Below are 22,513 nucleotides of genomic sequence, written 5' to 3'. Positions count from 1 at the left end.
TTAGTCCCCACTGGGCATGCTGTAAAATGTGGTCCATCATTGTTACAACGCTCTTTCCAAGATGATTAGCTACAATGGTAAATGTGAAAATTTTAGTGTCAACATTCTGTTGAATATCACAGGGGGCTGCGTTTTCATCACTTAAGGTCTAAACAAGTAGTACACCATGCCTCAATCAAAATAAATCCCAGAAGAAGAAAGAAAGAAACTTATTGAAATGTATCAATCAGGAAAGGTTTACAAAGAAATTTCTGAAAACCTGGGACTTCAGCAAACCACTGTGACAGCCATCATCTACAAATTGAGAAAACTTGGGAGACTGGTAAATCTGTTCAGGAATGCCTTACCTAGCAAAATTACTCCAACAATGCATAGACAAATCATCTGAGAAGTCATAGAAGAACAATGAACATCTAACGAACTGAACTGCAGGCCTCTCTCAGCTCAGCTATTGGTCAGCATTAATGATTCCACCATTAGAAAGTCACGGGGCAAAAATGGTATCCACTGGAGAGTTGCAAGGCCAAAACCATTGATAAATAAAAGGGACATAAAGACTCAACATTTATCAAAAAAAACTTTGATTACCCCCAAAACATTTGTGATGATGTTCTGCAGACTGATGAATGAAAGTGAAACATTTTACAAGACATGGGCCCTGTTACATCTCACATAAAGCTAACAAAGCTTTCCACAATAAGAACATCATGCCCTCAGTCAAACATAGTGGTGGTAGTGTGATGGTGTGGAAATGCTTTGCTGCCTCAGGGCCTGGGTAACTTTCTATAAGTGAGGAAAATAAGAATTCAGCTCTCTACCAGAAAATATTAAAGGTGAATGCCCAGTCATCTGTCTGTAGGTTAAAGCTCAAGCAGAAAATGGATACAACCAAGTATTAAGAGTAGGGGAGTAATTACTTTTTCACGTGGATAACGCTGTTGTTGGTAAACTTTTTCCCTTCAGTATATTAAATGATCATTTACAAACTTATACTGTGTTAACATAGGTTATTTATTGTATTATACTAAATTTATTTAGAGAACAGAAACAAATTAAGTGCCATGAGTAAACAAAAATATCGAAAATCAAGAAGGGGGCAAGCAGATTTTCATGACACTGTATACCTGTAGTCCTCATTAAATGCATACATGAATGTAAAAGTAAGTCAGTTCATAATACATTTAAACTGCTGCATTATAAACAGAATGTTAGATACAATAAGCAATATTTCATCAATGGGTAAAATAGCAATAATCCTACATTTATGAAAGCATTTATGAAAGCTTTATGCCATAGAAATTATCATACAAATGAGGGGAGAGAATCATTTACAGCTTTACCTAGGGCAGCAAAAATACTAGAAATAGCCCTGATTAAAAATATTTTAATATCAGTTCTAAAGGAAATGGGTAACACATGTAACAATGCTAAGACCGGTGAGATGTACTCAGATTTCCTTTTACTGGTTAAGATTCTTACTGTCATACTTTAAACTAGTTGCAGTCAATTTATGTCTTTCTTAAGTAGTCCTTTTAGGAGTCCTTACAAAAATGTAGTCATCTATAAGCAACAGTGTGAGTTGGATTTTCAGCATATTGAGATGCTATCTCAATACTATTAAGAGAAATTCCTAGTACACATTAGTGTACCTGGCCAATAAGGTGAATTCTGATTCTGAAAACATGCCCAGTGAGGGCAACCAAGCCTGACAGTAAGGTCAGAAAATAGTCCCATCCCTTAAATAATGTATTAATGGTTTATTTAATATGTGATTTGAAGTTTAGATCTTACTTCATAAAAACACCTAAGTTCTTTACTTGTGTCTTAATTTTAAAAAGTCAAGACATTAAGTTTATTTCTATGACCCTCACATATTCATTTTCTTTCAACAAGTAGTGTCAGTTTTATCCTTATTTATCCATCCATCCATCCATCTTCCAACCCGCTGAATCCGAACACAGGGTCACGGGGATCTGCTGGAGCCAATCCTGACACGGGGAGAACATGCAAACTCCACGCAGGGAGGACCCCGGAGGCGAACCCAGGTCCCCAGGTCTCCCAACTGCGAGGCAGCAGTGCTACCCACTGCACCACCGTGCCACCTATCCTTATTTAACTTAAGAAAATTATTACTCATTCATTCTCTAATACCGATAGGACATTTGGTCAGATGGTGCAGAGCTTCTGAGTCATCAGGTACTATAGATAGGTAAAACTGTCATCTGCATGGCTGTAGTAGTTCACCTCATAATCTGAGATAATCTGGTCTAACAGGAGCATGTAGATTGAAAGTAACAGTGGGCACAAAATAGATCCTAGTGGTACACTGCATATGGTATAATGAACCCTTGACATACAATGACCACAACTAACAAAGAATTTTCTACCTGCTATATAAAATTTAAACCAGTTTAGTGTACTACCAGAGAGATCCATCTAGTGGTCAAGAAAGTTAATGAGAATATTTTGTCTATAGTGGCAAATGATAATAACAACAGATATGCTGTTCGTCAAAATTAACCTACAAATCATTAACTATTTTATTTAATAGCATTTTATTGCCAATGTTTATTCTAAAACCTAAATGAAACCTACAGAAAGTTTTTGTTCTTCCCTCTGCAGAATGGATGATTGATGGTCGTTCTACATCACTTTCAGCTTCCGCCCTCCTGAACCTGCCTTTTCCGGGTCTCATCCTTGAAAACGAGCTCTGATGCCATCTTGGGTGAAGTTTCATGTCTAAATAAAACATCACTGCAACTACTGAGTGTTTTTTTTTGTATTTGCAATCATCTATCAAAAATATGGGGATCACCTAGGTGCCCCAACCCTTTATGATGTTTAGTTTGATTAATTTATAACTATCATTTAGCACCTCAGAAACCTGAAAGGACACAATTGTAATGTTTTAGTTAATTAATTTTTCTGTGAAGTTCAGGCATACTATATTTTAGTAAAGGAATATACTTCATTGTAATGAGCACACTGAAGTTTACCAGGTTTACTTTTGAAAGATATATATTATATTACATCTAATTGTATATATTTTAGCTTTTAAAAGTCCAGGTCTCATTTGCATTGTCATAGGTGAAACCGATGTCTCTGTGATTGGAACTGGAAACTTGAATAAAGAGTGACATGTCCGACCATTTATTAACAAATTAGCTGCTACCCCGGTTGTAGCTGATGCGATAATTAACTGTTTCTTTGCAGAAAAGAAATGTATAAGTGTTTCATAAAGGTACGTCTTTCCGCTTCCCCCAGGGCCGTCAAGAAAGTAGCATTTGGGTATTGGGCTGTTGTCTTCTGTGACAAGAACAATTTTATTAAAAGCAGCAGATTGTAAGGTCGATGCTGGGTTTGACTCTGGGGTGCGCTGCGCTCTGATGCTGGGTTTGACTCTGGGGTGTGCGTATGCTTCGATGCTGGGTTTGACTCTGGGGCAAAGGACCTGTTAAAGTTTATTACTTATAGCCTGTCTCGTTCGTCTTCCTCTCGGGCAGCGGTTGTATTGTGAAAGGATACTGCGCTGAGTCGCAGTGCGCGTGCGCTTCGATGCTGGGTTTGACTTGGGTGCGTGTGCGCTTCGATGCTGGGTTTGACTCTGGGGTGTGCGTGCGCTCCGATGCTGGGTTTGACTCTGGGGTGCGTGTGCGCTCCGATGCTGGGTTTGACTCTGAGGTACGCTTGCACTTCGATGCTGGGTTTGACTCTGGGGCGCTGAGTCGCAGTGCGCGTGCGCTTCGATGCGTCCTGCGTCCGTGAGCCTGCGCCCGTGACGAGCCGGAACATCCGGTATACAACCTTCGGTTAGTAATATGGATGTTGTTCTCACCTTAGCATTGAAAATTTCCACCTTACTGTTTACATTGCTGGCTGTATTAGGATAAGAACAAAGTTCAGACTGACTATTTAGAATATTAACAAACCTAGAAACAGTAGCAAGGTCAAACTAATGTGTTTTAAACTAATCTAATTTATTTTTATATTAATTTTCTTATGTCAAATGAAATGCAGAAATGGTTAGATATACCAATAACCTGCTTCACGTCAATTATTAATCCTTTTCAAATTACTAGGTCCAGCATATGTTCACCTCTGTGTGTTGACTAGGTGAAAGGCTGACTGTGAACTCTCTTGCTTTGGGGTCACACAGGTTAACTACAGGGCAATTGAAATCATCTAATATTAGGAACAATTAGTAGTTATAGACCTTAACTCTGAGAATTTATTGATAACAGACATATATTTTGGTTTACTTTAAATTGACAATATGAGAGAGTGTGTTGCTCCTTGAAAAATTTCTGGAAGGTACTCAAAAAACTGAAAATACGAAAATTGGTATTTTTACAGTTTAAAGGATACAAAAAAATACTTACTAAACCACTTCATCTCTTTCCTTGATTAACAGAAGATTCATAAACAAAATTATAGTTCGGAGGTGCTGCTTTTATTAACAGTGCAGCACCATCTCTGCTCAACCTCATTTCATACAATGTTAGAAAGTCTGTTTTCCCATCATTGATACGCTACGGTAGTTTATGTCTTACTAGTTAAAGCTCTGATATTAAATAAAACCATATTGAGGTAACAGACAAACATGCCCACCCAGAGGCTTTAGAGGAATTTGAGATAGTAGTTATTTGCATTTGTAATGGTTTGTCTGGTCTTTCTATACAGTGTATGACATAATATATTGCACATCTTTAGCTAAAGCCACTGCAAATTTTTCATATTTTAATAAGATAATGCCTAACATTAGGCATAAAGCTAGGTAATCATGAATGCTATATTGCCCTTTTGATGTTTTTGGAGAGGATCCTGGCACTGAATCTAAAGTATCATGGTCAATCTCAAAAAAAGTTCACATTTTCCATGAAACCTATGTTTATCCTCATCCAGGTGTTCAGGCCTTAAAGTTGGCTGTAGGTTCCGCCTGACATTTATACTACTAATATAAACAAAGGATATAAAAAATACAGAGTCTGAAGTCATGGTTCTCCTTTTAGAAAGAGTGGATTGCTCTTTTCAGGAGAGGGGGAACAATAGCCTTTTGTGTAGGAGTTCAAGCATTTCAGGATCTTGTTGTCAAGTGGCAGAAAAATTGGAAGATGAGATTGACAAGTGGATCGAAGCGACGGCAGTTGTTCTGTGTGCACTGAACTGGTCAATAGTGGTGAAGTGAGTCGTATGTCTAAAGAAAGTGGTCTGGGTTTACTTGTCAGTCTACATCCCTTTCCTCATCTATGGTCATGAGCTGTGGGTAATGACTGAAAGAATGAGATTGTGAGTACAAGAGGCAGAAATCAGGTTTCAGGGAGGCTGGGCTGACACTCCATGATACAGTGAGAAGCTTAGGAATTCTAGAGAGCCTCAGAGCAGAGTCACTGCTCGATCAAGATGAGTCAGTTGAAGTGGTTTGGGTATGTCACAAGAATACCTTCTTTGTGTCTCATTAGAGCTGCTCCAGGCACATCACACTGAGCAGAGACCCTGCAGCAGATCCAGGACACACTGAAGAGATTAGATCTCTCAGCTGGCTTTGGAAGGCCAAGGAATTCCTCAGAAAGAGCTGGAATCTGTAGCTGGGGAAAGGAAAGTCTGGGCTGACCTGCTTGCCCTGTTTCCAGTGATCCTCTACCAGGAAAAGTGGATATGAAAATGAGATGAGCTATACAAGTACAGTAATCCCTCCTCCATCGTGGGGGTTGCGTTCCAGAGCCACCCGCGAAATAAGAAAATCTGCGAAGTAGAAACCATATGTTTATATGGTTATTTTTATATTGTCATGCTTAGGTCACAGATTTGCGCAGAAACACAGGAGGTTGTAGAGAGACAGGAACGTTATTCAAACACTGCAAACAAACATTTGTCTCTTTTTCAAAAGTTTAAACTGACAAGACAGAGATGACAGTTCCGTCTCACAATTAAAAGAATGCAAACATATTTTCCTCTTCAAAGGAGTGCGCGTCAGGAGCAGAGTCTGTCAGAAAGACACAGGAAAGCAAACAAATCAATAGTGCTGTTTGCTTTTAAGTATGCAAAGCACCCGCGGCACAAAGCTGTTGAAGGCGGCAGCTCACACCCCCTCCGTCAGGAGCAGACAAAGAGAGAGAGAGAGAGAGACAGAGTTTGTTTTTCAAGCAAAAATCAATACGTGCCCTTCGAGCTTTTAAGTATGCAAAGCACTGTGCAGCATGTCGTTTCAGGAAGCAGCTGCACAAAAGATAGCAACGTGAAGATAATCTTTCAGCATTTTTAGACGAGCGTCCGTATCGTCTAGGTGTGCGAACAGCCCCCCTGCTCAATCCCCCTACGTCAGGATCAGAGAAAGTCAGCGCAAGAGAGACAGAGAAAAGTAAGCTGGGTAGCTTCTCAGCCATCTGCCAATAGCGTCCCTTATATGAAATCAACTGGGCAAACCAACTGAGGAAGCATGTACCAGAAATTAAAAGACACATTGTCCGCAGAAACCCGCGAAGCAGCGAAAAATCCGTGATATATATTTAAATATGCTTACATATAAAATCCGCGATGGAGTGAAGCCGCGAAAGGCGAAGCGCGATATAGCGAGGGATTACTGTAATGAGAGAAAATAAGTATGATAATATATGAGGGTAAGTCAATAATATTTCGCACTTTTGTGATTATTTTGTTTGGGTTGGCTATACAGCTTTCCCAATGCATATGTGGCAACACAGTGTGTATGTGGTCATAGTGATGAAATTTCAACCTTGACCAGTGTGAAAACATAAAAAGATGTAATTGAACAAAATGTATGTGTGTACAGAAAATAGGACAGAATGATGAAACTTGTTTGTGTTTTGCGTACGTGACAAAAAGCATGTATACTTTCTGGAAGTTTTCTTTTGATGATGTGTGTGACAAGAAAATATACCTTTAGGGTAATGACTTTACAAAATTGGAAAAGTACAATGAGTCAGGACGCTATTTTTTGCTTACGTGGTCAACGATCAGGAGATTAGAAAGGTATAAAAGAACAAGGACATCTGCGCTCGAGGCAGATGAAGTGCGGTGTCCTAGGACTGTGTTTCTCTGACATTTTACCTTTGCCTGGTATGTATTAATAAAAGGTTTTGACTAATTTTAATTTTCTTCTCTGTCTTCAGTCACAAAAAGTGTCCACAGTTTTTGTTTTGGCGCCCGGACGTGGGGCAGGAGACGGCCGGTCGACTCCTCCAGCGAGACCATTTCAGTGATCCGTCTTACCAGCGGACTGCCGTCAATTTGAGCTCCGGCAGCAGAGCATGCAGCTCCGGTAAAAGTTAGGACTGCCCTGTCCTGAAACAGTTCTTGCGTGAGGAGCCCCTGGTCTCCTCTTTGCTACATCCACGGTGACTGAACGGATTTCCAGACAGAGCTTGCACACTTCCAGGCTGGGGTAAGCACCGGGGGATTTCCGAACATTTTTTTATTTTCTAAATAACGGGAGGGCGAGTTTCCTGTTGACCGTCTAGTCATACTCATATCTCAACGGGTTGCTTAAGGTGATGGAGACTTGACCCAAGCAGTTTGACGCATACGAAAGGTCTGACGAAAGGATACTGGCCTCACCCATATCCTAGACTCGGCTGGACGTATTGATGTAGTATTCTGCTGAACCGAATCGGACACGAAGTCACCTGAGCTGGAATCCGGGGATGTGAGCGGACAGGCTAACGGGACGAGTAACGGGGTGGTATGGAAATATAAACCGAAAAGAGCACAGATTACAGGATTGCTGTTAGGAAGGAATAAATAAATCTACATACGGAATAAGCAACAAAACCGTGTTCTCCTGGGAACTGGATCAGTACCGATAGTTAGGTGTCTCCCCTTGAAACTAAGAAGGGAACAGTTTAGGTTTAGTGAGTGGCACACTTAATGCCTCGCTGATTCATACGTACAAGGGATTAGGCGAATCAGTATATAGTTGGAAAATTAAATACAGGACCCGGGAGGGCAAGGGAACATAATGGGAACTTATAACAGTAAGCCTGTTAATCGCCGCACAGGGGGATCAAAATCATTAATGCTGGAAGAATTATTTTCGGAGGATCAACAGACGCCCCGTAAAAATGGGTCTCCTAGAAAATTTATAGAAAAGAAGACAGGTTTAGATTTCAAGAAGGCATGTAAGAAATGGAATAGACAGAGTGGTGGGCGTTGGCCGATAGAGGGGACAGGAGATGTAAGTGAAATACAGGAAGTCAGGAAGATCCTGTGTAGGAATAAGCAGGGTTGTTATAATAGTGGACCATATCGAATGGATATGCTCGATAGATGGGAATTAGTAATAAAAGACAGAAATTTAGAAGCAGTACAGAAACAGAATGATTTGTTGCGGGCAAATGAGGGAAAGGCTAAAAAGGAGAAAGAGGAATTACTAATTACATTACAGAAAGTTCAGATAGGCACTGAACCACAGGCAGATGGGAGGAAAAGGAAGAATAATCCAAATAAAGACCCCCTTTATCCTATTATTTTTTCCCCTCCTCAGTACCAACCTCAGGCACCTCCATTATCCCCTCCTCTATCCCCCATTCCGACTGCCCCCCCTGCACTACAACTAGCAGAAGTTTCTCCCGATGATTCCCCAGGCACAGATCACTATGACTCACCCTGTACTAGACAAACCCCCGTCTCCAAATGCACTCGAAGTCACAAACCAGCTCCAACTTTTTTCTCCTCTAATCCTTCACCTTCACTTACTTGCCCTTTAATAGAAGTTCCCAATCCCCATTATAACCCTGCCCATCCAGCTGGACCCTAAAATCCCACAACAGTTATGATACATCGGAATTGGGACATCCAAGAACTAAAAGATGTCGTGAATGCACTTCCAGATCCAAAGGAAGTAGGAGGACTAAAATTTGTTGAACAACTTGATCAGTTAGATAGCATGTATAAGCCTAATGCTGCTGAATGGACCCAGGTACTTCGTCGAAAGCTTGGGACCACATGGGCCACTGTTAGCAGGGGTGTCCGCAATGACGTTCCATGGGTATGGAACCCAGCTTTAACTCGAGGACAGGGGATAGGTGGAGACGGCGATTTTAACCCACAATGGGAGGCGTTGAGACAAAATATTGCAGAAAAATATAAAAAAGGAACGGACTGGTCCCTTATTTCTGCTGCAAAACAAAAGAGAGACGAAACGGTTGATGAATGGGCACATAGGATTCAAGACCTTATGGCTAATCACTCGGGCTTGGGAAATGCTGATGACCGCACCCGAGCTGCAGTTCCACCTTTTGTTTCCGGTTTGCGCCTTGATATACAAAACAAGGTCCGCACTTCCTGTATTGAGTGGGAAAGTGCCACGTTTGATGAAGTCAAACGACATGCTGAACATGCCGAAAAACAAACTAAACAGAAGGAATCGGACTCTCATGCCAAATTATTGGCAGCACAGATGAACTATTATACCAGGAATGCTCCTGACCAAGGTCGAGGATATGGCTTTAGGGGACGAGGACGAGGAAGAGGACGAGGTGGTTTTAGAGCTCCTCCTGTTGACCACACTAAGAATCCTTTTATTCCCTCTCCCTTAAATTCCAATGCTAATTCCTACTCTTGCCACGCTTGTGGTAAAACTGGACATTTTCGTCGGGAGTGCCCTCACAGACAGCAACAGCCCCCACCTCCCTTTATTCCACCTGTTTTTTCTGACACCCCTGACCAACAATACTGCCCATAGGAAAACGCAGGGACCTCCAGCCACTCTTTTCAACTACCTTTGCTCACCCATAATTCAGAGACTGATCCTTTACTGACATTGTTCGTTGATGGCACTGAGACTGTTTTCTTAATCGACACTGGTGCCACTCGCTCGCTGGCAAAGGTCCCTACCTCGAACGAAACTGTTACTGTGCTTACTGCTTCTGGACAACCTCACCTTCAAGTATCAAAACCTCTTCAAGTCCAGTCACGTCCTGGCGGACATACCTGGTTCAACCCCCAAGTTGTTGTGTCAAATTACCCCTTACCCCAAACCCTCTTTTGCAGCATGGACTTTAGATATTTCCCCACACACCATTCTCCTCAAAGCCCTACACTCTTTTTCCCCTTGTCTTTTTCCCAAATTACAGGCCCCTGACATTTTACACTGTACTGCCCAATACTTCCCTATAGAAGTAGACACCACCTGGCTAGAATCTTTCCTTACTTCTGGTACTTGCCCCGAAACCCTTCACATCTACTGTGTTTTTATTTCATCCACAAAGGCAGCTGCTTCTGTTCATTTTACATGCTCACAGCACATATATTATCTTGGCAAAATAGTGCCTCATATTTTTCCTTAGCTAAATCACACACTGTTAAATGGGGGAAAATAGGACCATGGGTGGAAAAATGCCTTGAAAGAACAGACTGGTTACAAGTTACTCCAGGTATTTTTGATACTCCTGACCATTTAATAACTAAAGTAGTGTTTCAAAGGATAGCCCATTGTGAGCCTCTGGTGATCCACCCGAAATCCTCCTTCCGCCCGCACCGTGCCCAATATCCTTTGTCTCCCGAAGCAGAGGCTGGCATCTCCGCCGTACATCCCGATCTCGTCAAACGCGGTACCGCCGATGGACATGGACCGTCATGCCTCAGGGATACAGAGAAGCCCTTTGTGTTTCTGGTTAAGCTCTTGCCCAAAATTTAGAAGGCGTCTGGCCGGAAGTAGTACATTGATACAGTATGTAGATGGAAATAATATGTAGCGCTACGGAAGAAAATTGTACAATAGATACTCAGAAATTGTTGCTGTTTCTGGGGGAAAATGGCCATAAAGTTTCTAAAGTTAAGCTGCAGCTAATCAAAACAACTGTAAAATATCTAGGTCATGACATTATGTATGGAACAAGAGCTCTCTCTAGCGATCGCATTACAGCCATCCAAAATCTTCCTAGACCGGTCACAAAACAACAGGTTATGTCTGTTTTAGGTATTCTGGGCTACTACAGACAGTGGGTTCTAAATTTTACTGAAAGAGCACAGCCGTTGCAACAACTGGCTGAGAAGGCTCTCTGTGACCTCAAAGCTACTCTTTTATCTGCGCCCGCGCTAGGTTTGCCTGATCATTCTCGTCCATTCACTTTGTTTGTGGACGAAAAGCAGGGATTTATGAATGCAGTACTGACGCAACAACATGGAGATAAACAAAGACCGGTGACTTATTTTTTCTAAAAAAAACTGGATCCAGTGGCCGCAGCACTTCCTCCGTGTCTTCGTGCTGTGGCTGCAACAACAGAAGCTGTATTAGCAAGCACGGATGTAGTTCTCATGAGCCCCCTAACAGTTAAAGTGCCTCACGCTGTACATTCTATCCTAGTACAAGCCAAAACTTCACATCTCAACTAGTTACGCAGTGGTCCAAGGGGACCGCCTGCTGGAAGCAAATCGAATTTCATCAAGCTTAAGTGCACAAGCAGCTGAACTCGTAGCACTCACTCGAGCATGTCAGCTGTCCGAAGGGAAGATCGTAACAATTTATACAGATTCCAGATATGCTTTTGGAGTCTGCCATGATCATGGAGCACTATGGAAACTAAGGGGATTTAAGACCAGTACTGGCAAACCCATCCAACATCAGAAATTGATCGAATCCCTTTTAGAAGCTATAACCAAACCATCGAAGCTAGCGATTGTTAAATGATAGCTCACACACCACTTTGCTAAAGAGGCTGCATATAATAACACACCAATTTCTTTATTCCAACAGAGAAATGACCAGGACCCTGATAATCAAATTATTTCTTTACAGAGTGCAGCCACGGATATCGAAAGGAGAAAATGGTCCAAAGAAGGGTCCCTCTCTGATGGAGTCTGGACTCATAAACACACTAACAAACCTTTTCTCCCAAAAGCCTCTTTCCCAGGAATGGCAAAAATCGCCCAGGGCCTCGATCACGCAGGAAGAGATGCCATGGTTCGAGATGTTGAAAAACATTGGAAGCTGTAGGTTTCTTTACATATGCAGAGCAATTTTGCAGATGCTGTGCAATATGTCAAAAGTTTAATGTGGGAAAAGGTACCCAGTCTTGCAGGTTTGCGAACCTCGTTGAAGGAAATCCACCAGCAGGTTAATCAAGCCTGGAGGACCAGCCCCCTTTCCAAGGATTTACCAATTCCTTTGGGCACCTGGATCCTGGTTCGAGATACTCGAAGGAAACACTGGCATCAGCCTAGGTGGAGAGGACCATTCCAAATTCTTCTATCCACACCACACGCCGTGAAAGTTGAAGGACTGCCTGCCTGGATTCACGCCTCACATTGCAAGAGATGGCACCCTTGATTGCTGTGCTACTATGCTTTTCTTTTCCCTTGTCTACTGCCCTGGTCACCTTGACTTTCCCGTTAGGAATTACCACATCAGTGCAGTTTGATTTCTGCTCTATTATCAACTGTGGGACTGGTCGACAAGCCCAGTGGACCGGATCTGACAAATACGTGTGTATGAGGGGAAGTGACTGCGACAACTGGCAATGGGTTTTTGCTAACACTGGAACTGAGGACTGGGGTTATCAACCTTTTGAGGCCCAAAAATACGGTTTGAAAAATCGATTTTCTATCATAAAAGGACATGCCTCTCATGAATGTGCTGACAACCATTGTAACCCCTTGATCATTACTTTGAAGAACCCCTCTTTACATGACTCAGGTATATATGTATTAGGGGCATATGTATCTGGAACAGACCCTTTAGGGAGATTTCTAATTAAGATTGACAATCCTGTTACTAACACCCCTCATTCTCTGGCACACACACCCATCTCCCCAACTTTTGGTTCAGATTTTTCTCCTGTTAAGATTATGAATATTTCCACCCTTTCATCCACTTTTTCAGTAGAAACTGGTTATGGAGATCAGAATAGATGGTTGCAGTGGGTTCTCTATTCAGCTAAGCAAGTTAATCGTTCTCATTGTTATGCGTGCGCTGCAGCCCGTCCCCATTTAGCTACAGTCCCTTTCCCATTATCTAACATTTCTGACCCCGTGGGGTTGCCCTGCCTTCTGTACTTATTCACTACTTCCAAGAAACCCCTCTCTGGTTCAAAGTGTTCTAATCTATCTATTCTTTTTCCCCCCACTCGTCACATGGATACCCCTATGTTTCAAACTCACGAAGGAAATTATACATGTTTCAAATCTTATGGAACGACATGGGTAGGAGAATTACCATTTTCTTTCTGTTCTCAAACTTTTCAAGTTAACTTTTCTCTGAACACCGTTCTGTCTTCCTTTCTTCTCTCCCAAACCACTCTTAGATCAGATATTTGGTGGATGTGTCGTAGGTCCAAATTATTTGCCACCCTTCCCCCTAACTGGTCTGGTACCTGTGCTCCAATCCAATTAGTTATGCCTTTTAGACTTCTATCCTTACCTCCCTCTCACTCCCCATATTATTCCACACCTCCTTTTTATTTCCGACATACCCGCTCTCTTTTCCATATGCCTACTAATATCTCCTTACATGGCCCTGGAGTATACATAGATGCTATTGGAGTCCCTAGGGGTGTCCCAGACAGATTTAAAGCTAGGGATCAAGTTGCTGCCGGTTTTGAATCTATCATACCCCAAATTACTATTAATAAGAATGTAGACTGGATTAATTATCTTTATTATAACCAACAACGTTTCCTTAACTTCACCAAAGACGCTATTGAAGGCATACATGAACAGCTTGATCGTACTTCTCTGATGACTTGGCAAAATCGTCTAGCCCTGGACATGTTACTTGCGGAAAAGGGAGGTGTCTGTGCTATGTTTGGTGATGCTTGTTGTACATATATTCCAAATAATACCGCGCCAGATGGATCAATAACTCGTGCATTGGCAGGCCTCACTGCTCTCTCTAAAGAACTTTCCACTAATTCTGGCATTACAAATCCCTGGGATCAGTGGTTTGCATCCTCCTTCGGATCCTGGGGACAATGGATAAGATCTGTTTTCATTTCTTTGGTTGTGACATTTTGTCTCCTCCTCCTGGTTGGTTGTTGTATTATCCCTTTGTTTCGCTATATAATATCTAAGTACTTTACCGCCTCTATGGAAAGGGTATATATGCTACATGAGGAGCGCATGTCTCGTATAGCTTCTTCCACTTTCTCTCCCCCTTCCCCTTCATCAACCATTTCAAGATAGAATTATATTGCCCACATCATTTTGTTCAAAAAGGGAGGAGTGTGAAAACATAAAAAGATGTAATTGAACAAAATGTATGTGTGTACAGAAAATAGGACAGAATGATGAAACTTGTTTGTGTTTTGCGTACGTGACAAAAAGCATGTATACTTTCTGGAAGTTTTCTTTTGATGATGTGTGTGACAAGAAAATATACCTTTAGGGTAATGACTTTACAAAATTGGAAAAGTACAATGAGTCAGGACGCTATTTTTTGCTTACGTGGTCAACGATCAGGAGATTAGAAAGGTATAAAAGAACAAGGACATCTGCGCTCGAGGCAGATGAAGCGCGGTGTCCTAGGACTGTGTTTCTCTGTCATTTTACCCTTGTCTGGTATGTATTAATAAAAGGTTTTGACTAATTTTAATTTTCTTCTCTGTCTTCAGTCACAAAAAGTGTCCACACCAGTCAGTTTCCTTTGTTGTTTTCTGGGTGTAAGCATAGCTACTCTGCTCTCCATTTGCACCAAAGAAGAACAGCAAGCAGTGATATGCTTTTTATGGGCTGCAGGTGTTCCAGGAGCCAAAATCCAATGTTTTCTACACAACATGGAGACAGCAATCTACCACAGTGGAGTTTTTACATACTCCAAAATGGTTAGACAAGTGTTACACACAAAGAATAAGTGGGACTCCCATCCACGGCCACTACCGATGACAACATTGAGCACTGATAAACCTACAAGGATTTGAAGAACAGCAGGGAATCACTACTTGCTGCTCTTCTTTGGTATAAACCATAAATGGAGCAACCATGCTTATTACTTGAACAACAAGAAAAACTGACTGACCAAGGTAAAAACTTTATTACTATAACCAGAGACAAACCATGTTTCCACTTGTGCATGGGGAAAGCTGTACAGCCAACCCAAAATAAATCATGAAAGTGTAGATAATTATTGACTTACCCTCGTAGAAAGAAAGGAAAACATTTTACACTCATGTCCACACCTACATTTCTAACAGAAAGAAGAATAGAATATTAAATTAGAAATTGATTAAAACAAAAGAAAAACAAACAGTTTCAACTAATATGTACTGTTACTGCAAATATTATGGCAAGCTAAAATGAAATGTTATGTAGGTCCCTAAGCTATGAGACAGTTATACTTGTAATAATAATAGGGGTTGATCTAGTATTTAAACAACACAAATGTAATAGTCACAATGAAACAGAAAAAAATACAAACCTAAAAGAACGCAATAATATTAAAGACTATATACAGTATATGAACAACGCATATTCGCATTTTTGGCATGAAACTACTAGTGGGGCTTAATATCTGCAAACCGTCTGAAGCAACAGAGCCATCCAGAGAAAGTGGTCACAAAAGGAGTTGTGCAAAATGTATGTGTGAGTTTAAGAGAGAGAGAGAGAAAGTAGGAACATGAGCAATAGATTTGACCAAGCATTTAAATAGCATCTCGACTCTTATGAAATCCACACCTGTTTAAATCCATTGGATTGGGTCTGTGGTTGTTGGCAAGTCTTGAGAATCATTCTGTTTTATATTGATTCAAAGGGTTAGAGAAAGTGAGTGCAGATTGCCTGTCACCCCAATTGAGTGGTGTGAGACAGAGAAGGTGGTATGAATGTATGTGAAAAGGGCATTGGAGTCTCATTGATGGAGCTGTGGAAAATTTCTTTTGGAGAGTGCAGTTGGAGGGCAGCCAATCAAGGAGATGGCTCCCAGTAAATTTTGTGTGAGGGAGGAAGGGAATAGCATAGGGACATAGCATGTCACAATATTAGCACTAGTAATGATAAAATGTCACCTAAACAATCTCATAAGGAAATTATTCAAAAAGAAGATATTTTGTCATACTGTACAACCACCAAAGGACAGTATTAAATATATTTCAAATATATCAAATCAAATACTCAACACTGAAAGCAGAAATACAAATACAGTTTCAATCCATGAATGTAGAATATAATTCTTCAGGCTGATGTGGTCACAAAAATTTAACTTCCATTTTTTTCATTGGGAATAGTTGTAAATTTTATTGTATTTAAATAACGTAATTCATGGTAACATTGATGAAAACTATTCCAGTGCAGCGAGGAGTACAAGTTCATGCAACCTTTACATTCCATCATTAAAATGTAAACAATGGTTGCTTGAAAGAATGCTATCTGTCAAGTCTGAAGGCAGAACTGAGAAGTTCAAGCTGTACATGAGAATATGCACAAAGGTATGCTGAAGCAGTGTGAGGTTCAATGGCCTGCAACCCGAAAACAGGCTAGTGGCACTTAGTACAAAAATTTCTCAAACTCCAAAAAATATATATTTTTATAGATTAATAATTGCTTTGAGTATATGATGACTAGGTTGAGTTTGCTAATAAACATTTTAACAACACGTTATTGAGATAAGTGTGCTACAATTGAATTTTTGCAAAGCATTAACATTGATTTGTGTTGGAAATGAAGGGCAGTGCCACATTTGCCCCTAATGTGGAGATGCCACTGTTCTTAATATTAATCACAACATGCTATGTGATTGTTATACTATGTCACACACGTGTGCATGGGAGGCAGCTGAAGGGCTCATAAAGGGATAATTCCATGCCAGACCAGGGTGTGGCAGGGTGCACTAATCCTCCGTCTTTTTCATTAGCAGACCAACCACAGGAAATTTCACATGGATTCGAAGGTGGCACTTCCGGTTCCAGGCCCAAACCTCTTCCTGTGTCTGTCCAATCATTTCACAACTAGTAATATTGTTAAGACTTGTATTAGTAATACACTGGTGTAATAGTGATGCTAAAATAAAATAAAAAAATAAAATAAAAATGTAAATGAAGGGAGTAATGCTAGTAATAATTACACCAATCTATTACAGTGTGTTTTACATTAGCTTTATAAAGTGGCATTTCTTTTGTCATCAAATGATGAAATTTTTTCCAATTGTTCAATTCAAGCTGTCAAAGACTGTTACATTTCAACTACGATTTATTCCTTGGCTTAAGTATATTTTCCTTAGTATTGTTGTTTTTGCTGTTTTTGAATAATCCTTAATCTTCTTTTGTTATTTTGTATTTTTTGTTATTATTGTTATGTATTATGTAAATGAACGTCAAGGCTATATTCTGTGTGTTTTGTGGGTAGAACCCCAAGAGGTAGGGCCACCATGACATAACTGCTGAGGGACTGCTGTCTGATGTTATATTTTGGCCTAGAAGATGAGTCCGTTAGAGGTTTATCAACCTTCTGCAAATATAGGTTTTGATTCACGGCTTATTGGATTTTTGCTTATAGCTTTTGAATTTTGATTACTGGTTTGCAGATTTATTGATGTTAATTAAAGCATTTAAAATTTTGTTATAACAACAACTTTTGATGTATTTATTGTTAAGATAAGATTCAGAAAGACATTACCTTGTGTTGGCCTTGAAACAAACATTGTTAGAAAAATGTCAATATCCATGGACACCATTTAGGTTTCCTCTTCTTTATTTTCTTGCGAAGATCTCTGTCTCCTGATCTGCTTTTCAACTGTACAAAAAATTTGCAGTGCAAATGACTTGGACTGACTTCTCTTCCAACATCAGTACCTGATATCACATGTTCTTTTGGCTGAATGGGCACAAATTCCCCCAGACTCTCTCCAAAATCTTGTGGAAAGCCTTCCCAGAAGAGTGGAGGCCGTTTTAGCTGCAAAGAGGGGGCTAACGCCATAATAATGCTCATGGTTTTGAAATGGGATTTTAAACAAACTCATATAGGTGTGATGGTCAAGTGTCCACAAACATTTGGCCATATAATATAGATTAGACCCTGTGGTGCTTGCTATTAGTGGATGACATAATGAAATATTGCACCTCTAAGAATATTGTGGAAAGGAAACTGGAAGAGTACAGCTGTGGAAGACAGTGGCCATAAGATTAGTTCTGACAAAGTTCTCGGACAAGAACAAGATAAGGAAGTTCACCTCCAAGGAGAAAAGCTAATTAACTGATATGAAAGTTGGAGCATTTCACATGTTTTAGTTGCTATTCAAGTGTAAGTTAGCCCTGTTGTTTTAAAAATATTTTTATATCAATGAGATATTTTCAACAATAACAACAATAGTAGAATAAAATTACATGTGTTAGTAGACTACACTAAATACATGGTTTTTAACAGTACGTACAATGCCATGTAGTTAAAAATGTAGCCTATATAGGTTTTGGTGGCTCAATAGTTTGTATTCACAGCAGATTCCAATTCAAGTGATGTTTAAATGGCCTTGCTTGATGTGTATTAGTGCTGGACGGTCTGTGACTAACTGTTGTTCAATTTTGAAACAGAACATTTTTGAAAGTATACCCAATAGAGTAGAACCTAATAATTACCAAAAGAAAAATCTATATATATAATTCACTAAGCCGGAAGACAAGTAGCCAACCATGGAAAGTACGCCGGAAGGGGCGTGGATTCACTAAGCCGCCGACAAGTAAGACACCCATGGCGCACACAGGAAGGAGCCACGCCCACCAACTCTAAGACCATTGGATGCGACGACAACTCGCAGAGCCACGCCCACCAACTCGGATGCGACGACACAGAAAAAACGGCGTCATTTATATTCGTCTGTCATAGAGGCCACATGCACCTCCGAGCCACGTTGACTGTTCATAGAGGCATGTTTCTCGCGGAGGTGAATCGCCATATGCAGCGTGTAAAACGGTTTGCGAGGGGTATCCCATGGGATCCTTAAAACAATCCTTTACAACTGAGGTTAAAACACAATGAAGGAAGCAGTCTTTAAAAACCAATACGCCCTGTGCCTCTGTTTTATTAGCGTCTCACCTGCTTCATCCAATGGTCTTAAAGTTGGTGGCCGGGGCTCCGTGAGTTGCTCTTGCGAGCGGGCACATGACCAGGGGGTGTGTAAGCTTAGAGAACGAGGGTGGAGGGGGGAGGACCAGGTAAGAAGAGGCATGTTTGTCGCGGAACTGAATCGCTGAATGACCGTGCGACGATGGTCGGCTGGCAAAAACTGGCCGACAAAAGCGTGTGCATTATACTTACTGAAGAAGCGTTACGGATTTTGCAAATGTTCATTTTTTTCCCTCCTTTTAGACAACTGTGTCTTTCCGGAAGTGTTCAGCAATCAATATATTATTTTTGCGCCGTTTGCCTGCAGGACCACGTGCAGCGAGCGAGCGACAGAGAGAACGAGAGCGTGTGACACACACACACATACAGGCACGCGCGCGGGAGAGAGAGCGCGCTGGACACATAGGAATAATAATACTTCGTTACATTGATATACCGGTGTTCTCAGTATTCAAAGCGCTATCCACACAGGAAGGAACCGGGAAGCGAACACACAATCTTCCAGAGTCTCCTTACTGCAAACCAACAACACTACTACAGCCCCACAAGGCAGTTAAAAAATACACCGGGCTTGAATTTGTTTTCACTTCTGTGTATAGCATAGCATGTTACTTTTCTTGGTGGCTTATTACATTACGGATGTTTCACATGTACATTGTTTCCCCTATGCTTAAAAGACATTAAAGAAGTGTTTCTCAACTACGCCATGATCTTAATGTTGGTGGGCAGGTCCCCGTGAGTTGCTCTTGCAAGTGGACACATGACCAGGGGGTGTGAAAGCTTAGAGAATGAAGGTGGACGGGGGAGGACCAGATAAGAAGAGGCATGTTTGTCTCGGAACTGAATCGCTGAATGAAATTAAACGCTTGTGCATTGTACTTACTAAAAGCACCGTTACGGATTTTGCAAATGTTCATTTTTTCCTCTCCTTTTAGACAACTGTGACTTTCCGGAAGTGTTCAGCTATCAATATATTATTTTTGCGGCGTTTGCCTACAGGACCACGTGCAGCGAGAGAACGAGAGCGTGTGACACACACACACACACACACACAGACGCGAGCGCGCTGGACACATAGGAATAATAATACTTCGTTACATTGATATAGCGGTGTTCTCAGTATTCAAAGCACTATCCACACAGGAAGGAACCGGGAAGCGAACACACAGTCTTCCAGAGTCTCCTTACTGCCAAGCAGCAACACTACTACAGCCCCACAAGGCAGTTAAAAAATACATGGGTCTCAAATTTGTTTTCACTTTTGTAGATAGCATTGTTGCAATTTTACTTTTCTTGGTGGCTTATTACATTACGGATGTTTCACATGTTCATTGTTTCCCCTGTGCTTAAAAGACAATAAAAAAGTGTTTCTCAACTGTGATTATAAGTACTGACAACTGTGTCGTTCAGGAAGTGGTCACCCATCAATACATAATTATGCGGCGTATGCTACGCCGCGGGTTGGCTAGTAACTATTAATACATCATGACCAATACTGGAATAAAAGCATTATCAATATTACCTTATGAAAAGGGAAAAACAACATAATCACCCCATTCAGCTATTGATAGAAGGTAAAAACATTGCAATTCATTAAAAGCTTATAAATAACTAAGAAATTGAAAAACAACTGATTTATTGTATAAGGGGAAATGTAAAGGTCACTGTAACTGAATTGGTTGACAGTTTCCAAAACAGATCCAAATGCAGCTACCAGAAAGGTTCCAGCAATTAGTATGAGACATGAACAAAAAATTCATGTATCTACCTTTTAAATGTTTTAGTAAAATGAAAAGCAAGCAGTTCACACAAAAAATGAAGAGGAAAGTTGATAATGCACTCAAACAAGAAAAAACTTTAAGCTTAGAACTTTATTTATCCCCTGGGGGGAAATTTGGCTGTTTTGCAGAAACTCTTTAAATAAATAAATACAAAAATAGGTAGATATGTGAATAAATAAATAAATATTCTCACAAACTTTGCCGTGAACACGCACCAGAATGACAATAAAGCAAGAAAATTATAAAGAAAGAGAACTTCTGATCTTGGCTGTCCCAGTCACAGTGAGGCATAATGCAGGCATATTGCTGTGGGTATAAAGGAGGCTCAGTAGCATTTTCTGACACATTTCTGCAGTGTGTCAGAGAGAGGATATGCAGCATTGCTCATAATGGCGCTCAGTTTTGTTTTAATTCTCCCCTTCACTATTACCTCCAGGGGGTCCAGAGTGTTTCTCATAACTGAGCCTACCCTTATAATTAGCTTGTTGATTTGGTTGGCCTCCCTTGAAGTGATATTACCAGCCCAGCACACCACAGCATAGAAAATCTCACTGGCCATCACAGAGTTACCGAAGTTGTGAAGGATGTCACTTCTCATATTAAAGGAACACAGTCTCATAAGGGAAAAAAAACCCTGCTCTCCCCTTTCTTATATACAGTAGTTTCTCTGTGTTCTGAGATTAGTCCAACCTGTCTTAGATGTCTATTACATTTATTAAAGTTTCTATAGCCTATCATATACACTAGGACCGCACATACATAATGTCAATATAATTGTAAGAAAACAACAAAAAAGAATGGGCAGGTCTGAAAATAAACAATGTTACGATTGTGTATCTCATAAAAAATTCTTGAGCATTAATTTCAACCTCTGGTTATTCATAATTTTTCCCATTTTGGGTTTTCTGAAGTGCTGCACCATTTAGTATATATATATACAGCTATATATATATATATATATATATATATATATATATATATATAATATATATATATTGTGGAGGATTGCCGGCTTTCCCGACAGCATGATCGTGCCCCGAGTTCCAGCAGGGCATCATGGACTATGTAGTGTTTATACACAGCCCTGCTGGATACCTTGGGGACCACCATGAGTCGCTGTGGGGAGACTGCCGGACTCTTACGTGCCCTATAACCCGGAGGTGCGTCATGATCACGACAAGAGGCAACGACGTGCTTCCAGGTTGAAGAAAGGAGTTTTTTATCCGACCCGGGAAGTGTTCATGATCACATGGACAGAAGGGAGAAACACTTCCGGGTCAGGGACTATGTAAAGGACTCTGGGAAACCAGTACGCTGAGCTGAGCTGGGTGGAAGGGTGGCAACGCGTCTGGGAGTGGAGGATTGGTATTTGTTTATAGGAATTATTATTATTGAGTATTGTGGAAAGGAGGGTGCTTTGTGCAAATTTATTATTATTATTATTATTATTAATAATAAATTATTATTTGGACTTTTATCTGGTGTCTGACGTCTAGTCTGAGGGTTCAAGGGGTCACGGAGACCCTCAATCTGTCACAATATATATATATATATATATACTGCGGTGGGCTGGCACCCTGCCCAGGGTTTGTTTCCTGCCTTGTGCCCTGTGTTGGCTGGGATTGGCTCCAGCAGACCCCCGTGACCCTGTAGTTAGGATATAGCGGGTTGGATAATGGATGGATGGATGGATAATGGATGAATGGATGGATATATATATATACATATAT

The sequence above is a fragment of the Erpetoichthys calabaricus genome, chromosome 1 (assembly GCF_900747795.2).
Source record: "Erpetoichthys calabaricus chromosome 1, fErpCal1.3, whole genome shotgun sequence".
NCBI classification, from domain to species: Eukaryota; Metazoa; Chordata; class Cladistia; order Polypteriformes; family Polypteridae; genus Erpetoichthys; species Erpetoichthys calabaricus.
The sequence above is the reverse complement of the archived record's forward strand: the minus strand, read 5'-3'. Positions refer to the sequence as shown.